The following is a 13,043-nucleotide window of genomic DNA, read 5'->3' on the forward strand; positions in this document are numbered from 1 at the left end:
ATGATATAATATTTCGCTAGGGTTCAGAATCGTGTGCAAAATGTGCTCACTGAACAATAGTACCATACAGTACGTCTGCAGGGGAATAGCACACCTATAACCATGTGCACGCAGTTGGGCTGCAGCAAACGATATTGGAAGACAGTGACTTGGAAAGACATGATTAACTTTGTATAATCAGTATAATCAATTATATCATTTTTAAAGATATTTGGCTTGGTTGTCTTCCCTCCTTGTTTTAGTTGGGTTTTATAGTGTTTTGACAGTGAACTGTGTAGCTTATCAGTGTTTTACAGACTTACAGGAAGGATTTTTAGTTATATTTGTGAGTATCGTATGCATGTTTACGTTTAATTATTGCTCCCATGGCCGTTCATAATTTTCGTACAGGTTACGTTTTGATACGCAGTTGATTTCGTCGTATTTAATTTCATCATCATCATCATCATCTGTTTACCCTCCAGGTTCGGCTTTTCCCTCGGACTCAGCGAGGGATCCCACCTCTACCGCCTCAAGGGCAGTGTCCTGGAGCTTCAGACTCTTAGTCGGGGGATACAACTGGGGAGAATGGCCAGTACCTCGCCCAGGCGGCCTCACCTGCTATGCTGAACAGGGGCCTTGTGGAGGGATGGGAAGTTTGGAAGGGCTGGGCAAGGAAGAGGGAAGGAAGCGGCCGTGGCCTTAAGTTAGGTACCATCCCCGCATTCGCCTGGAAGAGAAGTGGGAAACCACGGAAAACCACTTCCAGGATGGCTGAGGTGGGAATCGAACCAACCTCTACTCAGTTGACCTCCCGAGGCTGAGTGGACCCCGTTCCAGCCCTCGTACCACTTTTCAAATTTCGTGGCACAGCCGGGAATCGAACCCGGGCCTCCGGGGGTGGCAGCTAATCACGCTAACCACTACACCACAGAGGCGGACCTTAACTTTGGATACTGATATTTTATATAATTTTTAGAGATATTTGGCTTGGTTGACTTCCCTCCTTGTTTTAGTTGGGTTTTTATAGCGTTTTGACAGTGAACTGTGTAGCTTATCAGTGTTTTACAGACTTACAGGAAGGATTTGTAATTATATTTGTGAGTATCGTATGCGTTTAATTATTGCTGCCATGGCCGTGCATAATATTCGTACAGGTTACGTTTTGATACGCAGTTAATTTCGTCGTATTTAATTTAATTTTTTTCTTAATATATTTTTTTGATAAGTACTGGCGTGTTAAATTAAATGCCTATTTAATATCCTCAGTCACACCATCAAGACATAACGATGAATGAAAATCTGACCATTCAAGTGTCCATTTCCTTTAACCAAGTCCAGCGAGGTCCCATTACCTATTATACGGTCAACGCTTTAATACCGTTCTATGTCTGTTAGATTTCATTTTCGACGGTGATTTGTGATCCGCCTCTGTGGTGTAGTGGTTAGCTGCCACCCTCGGAGGTCCGGGTTCGATTCCCGGCTCTGCCACGAAATTTGAAAAGTGGTACGAGGGCTGGAACGGGGTCCACTCAGCCTCGGGAGGTCAACTGAGTAGAGGTGGGTTCGATTTCCACCTTAGCCATCCTGGAAGTGGTTTTTCGTGGTTTCCCACTTCTCCTCCACGCAAACGCCGGGATGGTACCTAACTTAAGGCCACGGCCGCTTCCGCCTCGGGAGGTCAACTGAGTAGAGGTGGGTTCGATTTCCACCTTAGCCATCCTGGAAGTGGTTTTTCGTGGTTTCCCACTTCTCCTCCAGGCAAACGCCGGGATGGTACCTAACTTAAGGCCACGGCCGCTTCCTTCCCTCTTCCTTGCCTGTCCCGTCCAAACTTCCCATCCCTCCACAAGGCCCCTGTTCAGCATAGCAGGTTAGGCAGCCTGGGCGATGTACTGGTCATCCTCCCCAGTTGTATCCCCAGACCAAGAGTCTGAAGCTCCAGGACACTGCCCTTGAGGCGGTTAGGGTGGGATCCCTCGCTGAGTCCGAAGGAAAAACCGACCCTGGAGGGGAAACAGATTAAGAAGAAGAAGATTTGTGCAAATTACCCAGTTGGTAATTAGTGATCATAACACCATAAGTTAATATACTATATACGGCTATATTAAATGCTGTGCCATTATTAATTCAGTTCTTTTGAATAAGGGTGCTATAACATCCTGAAATGGACGAATCACCTAACAAGACGACTCAAATTATCATCATCATCATCATCATCATCATCATCATCATCATCATCATCATCATCTGTTTACCCTCCAGGTTCGGTTTTTCCCTCGGACTTAGCGAGGGATCCCACCTCTACCGCCTCAACGGCAGTGTCCTGGAGCTTCAGACTCTTGGTCGGGGGATACAACTGGGGAGTATGACCAGTACCTCGCCCAGGCGGCCTCACCTGCTATGCTGAACAGGGGCCTTGTGGAGGGATGGGAAGATTGGAAGTGATAGGCAAGGAAGAGGGGAGGAAGCGGCCATGGCCTTAAGTTAGGTACCATCCCGGCATTCGCCTGGAGGAGAAGTGGGAACCACGGAAAATCACTTCGAGGATGGCTGAGATGGGAATCGAACCCACCTCTACTCAGTTGACCTCCCGAGGCTGAATGGACCCCGTTCCAGCCCTCGTACCACTTTTCAAATTTCGTGGCAGAGCCGGGAATCGAACCCGGGCCTCCGGGGATGGCAGCTAATCACACTAACCACTACACCACAGAGGCGGACGACTCAAATTATCACCTATGAAAACTGTATAAAGGGAAGCTAGGAGTGAGCATCCACATAAGCCGATCTCATCCACAGGCACATAGAACTGCACTGTTAGCTAAGCAGCCCGAATGGAAATCAGCAAGAAGTGGTCGTGCACCCCTTTCAAATGATAGTGATATCTTGTATCCAGGTAACATCAACGAAAATATTCATACACCAGACATAACGAATTCCAGAATATCGGTAATGACGATGACTTCTGTAATCATGTCAAAGAATTCATGGAATTCTCATCCAAAGTCGTGCATCAGCTTCCTTGTCCAAAACACCCGGCAGTTAAATTTTATGAGATACCGGTACGGCGGAGAAAAATGTTACTTAATAATCAACGTAAATTGACGCAATCAAGCAATCCAGAAAGGGCGGCCAAGAGAGAGAGAGAGATTATAGCGCCGTAAGAAGTATGAATACCAAAAAACTGAATTCCTATTTAACAACCAGAGACGAAAAGCAGTACGTGCGCAATCAGTGACATTAAAGAGGTTTGTAAGGTTAGATATAAATAAAATACACCACTACATTTCCTCTCGTGTTTCAATCTCCAATAATTTGCAAAGATCGACATATACCTCACACACATCTGAAGCAGAATATGTAGACTTAGAAGGTACAATGAATACTGTCATTTCTAAACAAGAACTAGAGTATGCAATCAAGAAAATGGTCGTTGACACATCCACTGCCCCACACCATATATTGATGAGGGCACTTAAACATGACATGAGTTACGAAATTATAGCATTGATTGCAACAAGCATGTCATCAAAAACAATGGTGCCCGAGATTTTTAACAGAGCTAGAACCGTGCTTATCCATAAGGGAGTAGACCCCATGGATCTAGATAACTGGAGACCAGTACCCATCTATTCACTAGTGAGAAGAGTAATAGAGCGCATATTAGATACACGACTACGGAGCTACGTGAGCTTTAATGAAAATCAACGTGGCTTCACAAACTCTGCTGGCACTCATATCAACACTTCCATCTTGGAATCTGTTACGGGGATACCCGAGGAGCAGAAAGAGGTTAAAGAAGGTGCGGGCTTGAATGGGTCTAACTACAACATCAAGAATTGAGTTAAGACATTAAAAGGTTATATTTCTTCTCCGAAAACAAATTTAACAATCTTTTTCATAACAACATTACAGGTACAAATAGCAATCATTAAACAAGACTGGGAAAATCCAAGATTATTGATATTTACAGATTCTGGGCTTCAAGCTTCTTGTTTTACAATTCCAGAAATACCGGATCCAGTTTACAAAATTTAAGTTAAAAATTGGGAATCATTAAGTCAAGGGCAGAAATCCTCCAAATCAAGAGCACTTGCTCCCTTAATTACAAATGTCAAGCCTCCCAGAGGCACCCTTCACAATTACAAAATTTGAAAAGAGCTAACAGGCTCTCCGTTTCTTCCAGCCTACTCGAGGCAACGTCCAAAATCTTACACTCCCTGGCCTCTCTAGGCACAATTTACAATTGGCATTACTTTTACAGGGGTATTCATAACCCAACCTACTGGGCCTTCATGGAAAAGAACTGTTTAGATAACGGGCCCAAACATAAAATGAATGGAGGCGTACACTTGCACTCCTAGATAATAAAGAATAAAATCCTAACGGGGCTCTTGGCCCAGAGATACAGGGGCTAATCCCAAGCTACTGAGGTGACACGAATAAAGGTTCAATAAAGGCATTACGGAAAGGAAGGAAAACAGTTACAAAACGTAGTCACCTCAATCCAAGATGAAAGGGAGCTCGAGAGGGTACTTCACTCTCTATCCCCGGTTTACAGTTAAAGATTTTATGAAGTTTTACATTAGCCAAGAGAAAATTTACATTTTAGAAAAGTAGGTTACATAGTTAAAGTTTTGGACCTTTCCCCTCGGATTAAGCTGCGGAGGTAGCTACAACAAGAAGGACGTAATTTATGTGGCCATTACCTTATAGATGTTCTGCTGCCGACGAAAGAGGCCGCCCGCCTCCTGCTTTACCACACACACACTTCTCAAGACGGTGATCCATTGGCCAAGAAACGTGAAAATCCGCAGTTTATAAACCCTTAGGGAATGTTCGAGTGCATTCGAGATTAAACAGGACATGCCCCCTTAAATTTTATTGGTGAAGTTCAAAAGTAACACTCAAAATCGAACAAGAAGCCTGTGCTAGGTTGAAAATTAATTACAGAAATTTTTCATTGGCCAGATTCAAAACTGGCGGAAAGAAAAAGGAAGTATTGCCAACCCAAAAATAAATGAACATAGATCAGTTATGGAAAACCTAGGAATATGAAACTTATTTAAAGTATAACTTCTTACTCCTTGCACCAGGGTGCATGATCATAGTTTTTTAGTAGTTTCATCTGTGGAAGAATGTCCAAACTTCTTGATGAATGGCGAACAAAACAAGGAGAAATTCAGTCAGTTTAGGAAACTTTACAACAAAACAGTTACTTAATTTTTCAGTGGTGACATCTTCTGATTAAAGTTCTAAGTTCCTGTTGTAGTAGTTTACACTTTTGTTCGATAGAGGAGTTCATTAAGGCGCTTATTTTGAATGCGTGGCGTTGAGGTGTACCTTCCGGTACAGAATCTATTCTGACATCAGCCAAATACCAAAAGGTCGACTGTAACCTGGTTTTCCTGGATATCACTAAGCCCTTTGACAAACCTACGGAAATACGCGGTGGAAGACGAGGTAAATAACCCAGCATGCTCAGCTTTACCAGCAAATGGTGGGACATCACGAGATTTCCTTCTTCTGAGGTTCTAAAGAGAAAAAATAATGGAGCAACTTGAATTTCAATGGCGCTCAAATCAAGTACAAATTTAAAATATTAAGAGACAAAAAAGAGACAGACGTTTGTTTTTACGGGACAACAGTTCAAAATACGGAACGCAAAAGTTTCACCTCAAATACGAGATGTCGTGGCAACCATTCACCATTCACACAGTGTACACCTATGTATGTACGACAGTCAATATATTCGTGGACGACTGGCGCTAACAGTTCTAGGATCACGTAATCTTTTGACCTGCCTTTCCGCGTACTTTTTCAGTCGTGGTGATCCGAGCGATTTCAGCTTGATCATGTCAAATATTTCGCTAGCAGATTTGCCGAATTTTTGGCAGAACTTGAAATTTTCTCGTTGCTGAAACATGACATTCTCAAGTTCCGCCGCTGACATTCAAGAACCCTTCACAGCAGAGACCATACTGTGGTGCAAACTCTCCACAGCGACACTAGACGGCCAGTCCACGAACTTAATGACTCTACTACGTATAGCATTTTGAATAATTTTTAGATTATTTTAAAATGTTTTTAAATTTATGCATGTACAGTATTCTTTATTGTCAGGCTGATGAATGTCCGCAAGTGACAAAATAAAAGTTATACATTTTGCTTACATATGGTTAAATTATGCCTTTGCTGGCAGGACCTAGTGTTTACAGTGCACTATGTCTTCTGGTATAGGCTAGAGCAATTTTGTTACTTTCATTGATCTGTCTCTGTCTTATACTTGTCTTTGACAATATGAAAGTGACTGAGGTATGAGCAATGCTAGTAATGCCAATCCTTATGCAGCCAGTCCCTGCTATGAATGGTATGAAACTATTGCTCATAGGGTCAGTTGGTGCATGCATTTCAGTGGGCTTGGCAGACTGATATGTAATAGCAACTTCTGCCTCAGTGAGGAAAGCAACGGGAAACTACCTCACTCCTCTTTTCCCCAGTACGCCTCTTCAGTGATGCCTAGGCCATCTATGACAGCTGATGGCGGAGCTGTTGAGTATCCAACCAGCCTTCGGGCTGATGACTAAACATACATACATACATACATACATACATACATACATACATACATGGTTAAATTTCCTAAATATCTTTCATGACCAACTAAACTGACCAGGAGTTGCTGGGACTAACAGGGTAAGGAAGGTATTTATACGAGTGAGTCTTGTGTTTCCAAGATATGTGCAGGTACACAATACAGAACTCTAATAATTAGGAGAAAGTGTTTCCTCAAGTACAAGCACAAGGAATTTACCAGCCTTCGCACCGGCCCCTACAGCCAGTCGTTCACCCCCCCCCCCCCTACAACCACCACCAACTCCACCCGCGAACATGAAGGGAAACAACCGTTATATAACTATCCGCATCAGTACTGAATTTTCCTCTCCCAAGTACAGTCCTAATATTTAAAGAAGCATTATGACAGCTAGAACAGGAAGGGGGGGGGGGGGGGCTATTGTAGTGCCGTTGCGCAGTGTTGTCACATTTCAACATTCCTTTCTCCTTCCCACTCTCGTGTTCTTTCAGACCGCTGTATTCTGTTGTAGCGTGTTACAAGATTTAACTGATGAGTGACAAGTTTGGCAACTCCAAGCAACTCCAGGCGGGCAACCCCCTGTGGGTGGGGGCGGTAGAATAACACCCACAGTATCCCCTGCCTGTCGTAAGAGGCGACTAAAAGGAGCCCCAAAGGCTCTGAACTTTGGAACCTGGGTTGGCAACTACGGGGCCCTTAGATGAGTCCTGTCATTACTTCCACCTACTTGTGCAAGGTTCCTCACTTTCATTTATCCTGCCTGACCTCCCTTGGTCAACTCTTGTTCTTTTCCGACCCCGACGCTATTAGGTATCGAGGAATAGGGAGTCTTTCATTTTCACGCCCTTCGTGGCCCTTGTCTTTCTTTGGCCAATATTTCCGTTTTCGAAATGCCGGATCCCTTCTATTTTTCTCTGTGATTAGTGTTAATAGAGGATGGTTGCCCAGTTGTACTTCCTCTTAAAACAATAATCACCACCACCATCCAGGGGGGCAGGAGGAAGTCCGCCCACTTTTCCATGGCAACCATATCCCTACTCCTTCTGTCCAGCCAGGCACGCAGACAGTAAACGGACTCTCCCAGCGCTAGCTGTCAGATCGCTTCTTTCAATTTTAGGACTACAGTACTGTGCTAAAAGATACCAAAAGTGAAACAACTACAAAGTTTTTTTTAAAATTCAGCTACTGAATGAACTTGGAAAAGACGTGTTTACAACAGATGGATGTGCTTTATTCTGTAACTTGAGCGATGTTAAAATGAGTGTGGAAAGAACGTTGTTGTACAACAACACATTAAACGAGAAAGACATCTAAAAGCTGCCACGAGTGTGACGACCAACGAAATGTTCCCAGTGTTCCAGCAAATCCATATTTATATACACTTCCTAGTAAATCAGGAGATAATTATATATATATAGTGAATATAACAGGGATATATTGCTTGTAAAACCATTGTTATACAGTCACCAGAATTCCGTTTGGTTAAATACTTCAAAGTCTTTTCTTAAATTTATAGGATTTTCCCACAAATTTAAGGGCATTTTATGGGTCTTTTCAGTGATTTATTTTAGATAATCAACATCCGACTCCTACTGATTACTATGCTGTCGATTTGCACGTTCTGAAGCTCCTCTCAACCATACTAATATAGCGTGGAAAACTGTTGAATGGCCCAAGGACAGGACAACGTCTGTCCTATTCCCTCTTCACAAAAAACGGACCGTAAAGGGTTATTCCAATTACCGTACTATTGCATTAATATCCCTGGGTAGCAAAGTCCTGCTCTACAATAATAAATCAACGCCTAAAGCTAAACCTGCAACCTGAGACATCCACGGAACAAGCAGGTTTTTCGCGGGTAAACGAGCACGAGAATCAATCCTGAACATGCGGCAGATTGAGGAATGTGCCGAGTTTCGTGCCCTTGCCTTTATTTGTTTTCCTGATTATAAAAAGGACTTTGATTGTGTTGTGTGGGAGAAGTTGTGACAGGTGGACAAGGAATTTGGGGTTCCATTGCATCTAATATCGTTATTGAAAAGTTTCCATAACAGCTAAGCTGCAACCATAAAGGTGAACTGTTATTTCTCAGGCTTTTTGAGAGTGAAACTTGGAGTAAGGTACGATTGTACATCATCACATCACCTCTACAACCTACGCAGAGTATGTCATTAAAAGAGCTCTCGAGTGCTGGACTGGTGGAATCTCGATTGGCGGCTTTTGCATATGACACTTCCCTCATCTCTGGAAGGGAAGGAGAACTTACTGACTGATTACAAAAGTGAAGGACATTTGTCTTGATTATGGTCTAGAGATAAACATGATAAAGACTAAGCTAATGATAGTTGACATGAAAGGTAAAATCTAACTTACAGCATGCCTAAGGATCAGCAAGTAGTAAGAAAATTTGTATATCTGGAGTCAGACATCAGTGACATGGGAAACAGAAAAATATATAAAAGACGTCTTGTCTTAGGATCGAGATATAATAGTTAAACTCACTAAGACTTGGCACCGAGCTCGATAGCTGCAGTCGCTTAAGTGCGGCCAGTATCCAGTATTCGGGAGATAGTAGGTTCGAACCCCACTGTCGGCAGCCCTGAAAATGGTTTCCCATTTTCACACCAGGCAAATGCTGGGGCTGTACCTTAATTAAGGCCACGGCCGCTTCCTTCCCACTCCTAGGCCTTTCCTGTCCCATCGTCGCCATAAGACCTATCTGTGTCGGTGCGACGTAAAGCAAGTAGCAAGTAGCAAAAGACTTGGCAGAACCAAACAATATCAAACAGTAGCGGCGATTGGGGATTAGAATGGGGGGGGGGGGGCAAAAAAATATACAGACAACAGAAAATAGTCGGGTTGAGGGATAGCGGGCGGGGGGTATACACATCAAAACTGAACAAAAAAAGCTACAAAATGGTAAGATTCGATGCTCTTTGAACGAATTTCGGCAGAAAGGTAAACGTTGATAGTTTACTAACTTAAGTGCGGCAATAATAGTTTTTTTGAGATTTTGATTCAATACTGTACTTTCACCAAAGAAACAATATTAAACACGTATTAAAATTAAATAAAAGTACGGCGTGATTATAAAATTCATTTAGTATTTGACTACACACTAAGAAACTAACAGACAATGTTAAAGAGACAGCCAGAGTGACGAATGTACGCGGCAAGCAGATGAATCTCATACCTGGGTCCACGACCTTGGCAAAAAATATACCCCTGTTACCCTTCGTCATAGCATTTGCGAAGTCTCCACTGCTTTCTGTGACACTATACAAATCGGTTAGCCACTACGAACGACATTTTGTGCGTATTTTCGACAGTAATTTTGTTAATAATTAAAAATTTGCACAAATTGTTTTCTTAATAATAATCCTATAATTCCTAGTTTCAACCGGCTAAAATGGAATAAAAATGTAATGTTTTCTCTACAAAGTGGGGGGGGGGGGCAACTGCCCCCCTCCCTTGGTATCGCCAGTGTTCTCTCGTAAACGGCTGTGAGACCTGGACCGTGAAACGTGCCGGTAATTATAAAAATCGAAACGATACCTTTCAGATGTGGTGTTGGCGGAGCATGATACGTATACCCTGGACGCAAAGGAGAACAAATGAATGATTATGCTGTTAAAAATCGGTGGGCCTGAAAACTAAATTAAAAATATTACATTGATGATGAATATGAAAAGAATTGTTGGGAAATGCTGAATGTGTCTTTCGACGTGTAAAGAAATTCAGTAATGTTTTCGTACTGGGATTCTCTCTGGCCCTGAACCGAAGCTATGTATAGAAACATTGTTCCTTCTCCCTAGTCACAGGACAATGGCCGGAACTCTCGTGCCCGAAGGGAGTGAGTATTCGAAGGTGGAAGGTGAAGCAGTTGAGGTCAGACTGCTCATTTCGTGATTGAGTTCGACAATGCTCTGTGAATATAGGTGTACCGGGCTGACCTACGAGGGTCGCATTCGTGCCCGGAGGTGTAGTTGGAAAATATGAATTACCAGTACTGAACTATTATTTCAGCACTTTCCACATGGATTCACAGGGGTGAGATGCTGTTGTCGTTTATCTCTTCAGAGAGTTGGGGGTCATCTAAAAATTTGCGTCATGAAATTAGCGAGACAAAATGTGTGATGCGATGTTACCTAGCAACCGTGCAGGCTGAGATGTGAAGTATTGATGGATGGCCATAACTGACAGACTTTTTTTTACAAGTTGCTTTACGTCGCTTTTTTTTTTTTTTTTTTTTGCTATTTGCTTTGTGTCGCACCGACACAGATAGGTTTCATGGCGACGATGGGATAGGAAAGGCCTAGGAATGGGAAGGAAGTGGCCATGGCCTTAATTAAGGTACAGCCCCAGCATTTTCCTGGTGTGAAAATCGGGAAACCACGAAAACCATCTTCAGGGCTGCCGACAGTGAGATTCAAACCCACTATCTCCCGGATGCAAGCTCACAGCTGCGTGCCCCTAACCGCACGGCCAACTCGCCCGGTAATTTTACGTTGCACTGACACAGATGTGCCTTATGGCGACGATGGGATATGAAAGGGCTGGTAGTGGGAAAGAAGCGACCGTGGCCTTAATTAAGTTACAGCCTCAGCATTTGCCTACAGTTAGGCCCACGATAGTTGAAGTGTGTCATTTGAGCGGCGAAAGCAGTAACTACGAAGTAAGCTGCGTTGTCATAGTTACCTCAATCGGCGGCTTATCACTCTTTCATACAGGCTAAGTATTTAATCAACTATGTTGGCCTAATGCCATTCAATAACCTTGACCCGTTCCTAAGCTCGTGCTAATAATTCCGGCATTTATGACAGAACACGTCATTGCCGATAAATATGAGATTTCATATTCACTAAATTGACAATATCCTCAACAAATGCACATGTAAAATGGAGGATAGAACTGTACAACTTGCCACTGATTAACTTACAAAAAATAAACTAAGAACGAAAATAATATTCAGGAAAGAAACACTTAAATTATTACACAAACCAGCAACAACTAACACACCTAACGCAGTACTACTCCGAATAATATCACAACCCACGTGGCGATAACTTCCTTAAATGTGGCATCGCTGTTATCGTTACCATAGCAACAGACCATTTTCGAGCAGCGTTAGTCAACTTTTTCTCGCCGGTGGCGCTAAACGTCAGACATCAACTCTCGTGGGCCCAAGTGTAGTGTGAAAATGGGAAACCACGCTAAACCATCTTCAGAGCTGCCGACAGTAGGGTTCGAACCCGCTATCTCCCGAATGCAAACTGCCAGACATATGGACATATTCTAGACGTATGTATGTTGGGTATTCAGCCCGAAGGCTGGTTTGATCCTCCACAGTTCCACCAACAGCTGTCATAGATAGCCTAGGCGTCACTGAAGAGGCATACTAGGGAAATGAGGAGTGAGGTAGTTTCCCGTTGCTCTCCTCACCGAACCAGAAGTTGCTATTACATATCAATCTCCCAAGCCCACTGAAATGTATGCACCAACTGACCCTGTGAGCGATATTTTCGCACCATTCATAACAGGGACTGGCTGCATAAGGAATGGTATTACTAGCATCGCTCATACCTCGGTCACCTTCATTTTGTCAAAGCCAAGGATGAGACTGAGACAGGTCAATGAAAGTAACAAATTTATTCTAGCCCGTACCAGAAGACATAGTGCACTGTAAACACTACATCTCGCCAGCCAAGGCAAAAGAGAACTGATCATTTTATTCGTGATAGTTACTTAGGCCCTTAAGGACTATCAATCATTATTATATGGGTCGCGAATCTTCATGAACTATAAGGGACTACTCGACCAGTCGGCATATGGTATAATACAGGTTCTCTCTTTTCCGAAATAACAGCTGTGAAAACCATGATACCGATAACCAGTAAATGCTGCGGAATTCGGTATTTGCCGTGGTATTGAGGAGAGAAGTATGAAACTATGCCTCCTGTAAAAGAACACATTTATCTTGAAAAATAGATTTGTAACGGGAGGGGGCAATAATGAAGATTTGCAGGAGGGGGCATCATTCTCCGTCACGCCACAGCTCTTCACAGTGCATTGAAGATCCGAATTGAACCCTATGAAATCCCCTAGACCAGTCATTCACAAGCTGTGGTCCGTGGACCCTAGGAGGGCGCGACGATAATTCAAGGGGTCAGCAATAATAATGTAAGTACTTAAAGAGCGAAATGTTATTGAGCACACACGCAGTTCATGTGTTGTTGTTTGAGTCATCAGTCCATAGACTGGTTTGATGCAGCTTTCCATGCCACCCTATCCTGTGCTAACCTTTTCATTTCTACGTAATTAGTGCATCCTACATCTGCTCCAATCTGCTTGTCATATTCATACCTTGGTCTACCCTTACCGTTCTTACCACCTACACTTCCTTCAAAAACCAACTGAACAAGCCCTGGGTGTCTTAAGATGTGTCCTGTCATTCTATCTCTTGTTCTCG

Source organism: Anabrus simplex, chromosome 1, assembly GCF_040414725.1.
Source record: "Anabrus simplex isolate iqAnaSimp1 chromosome 1, ASM4041472v1, whole genome shotgun sequence".
NCBI lineage: Eukaryota > Metazoa > Arthropoda > Insecta > Orthoptera > Tettigoniidae > Anabrus > Anabrus simplex.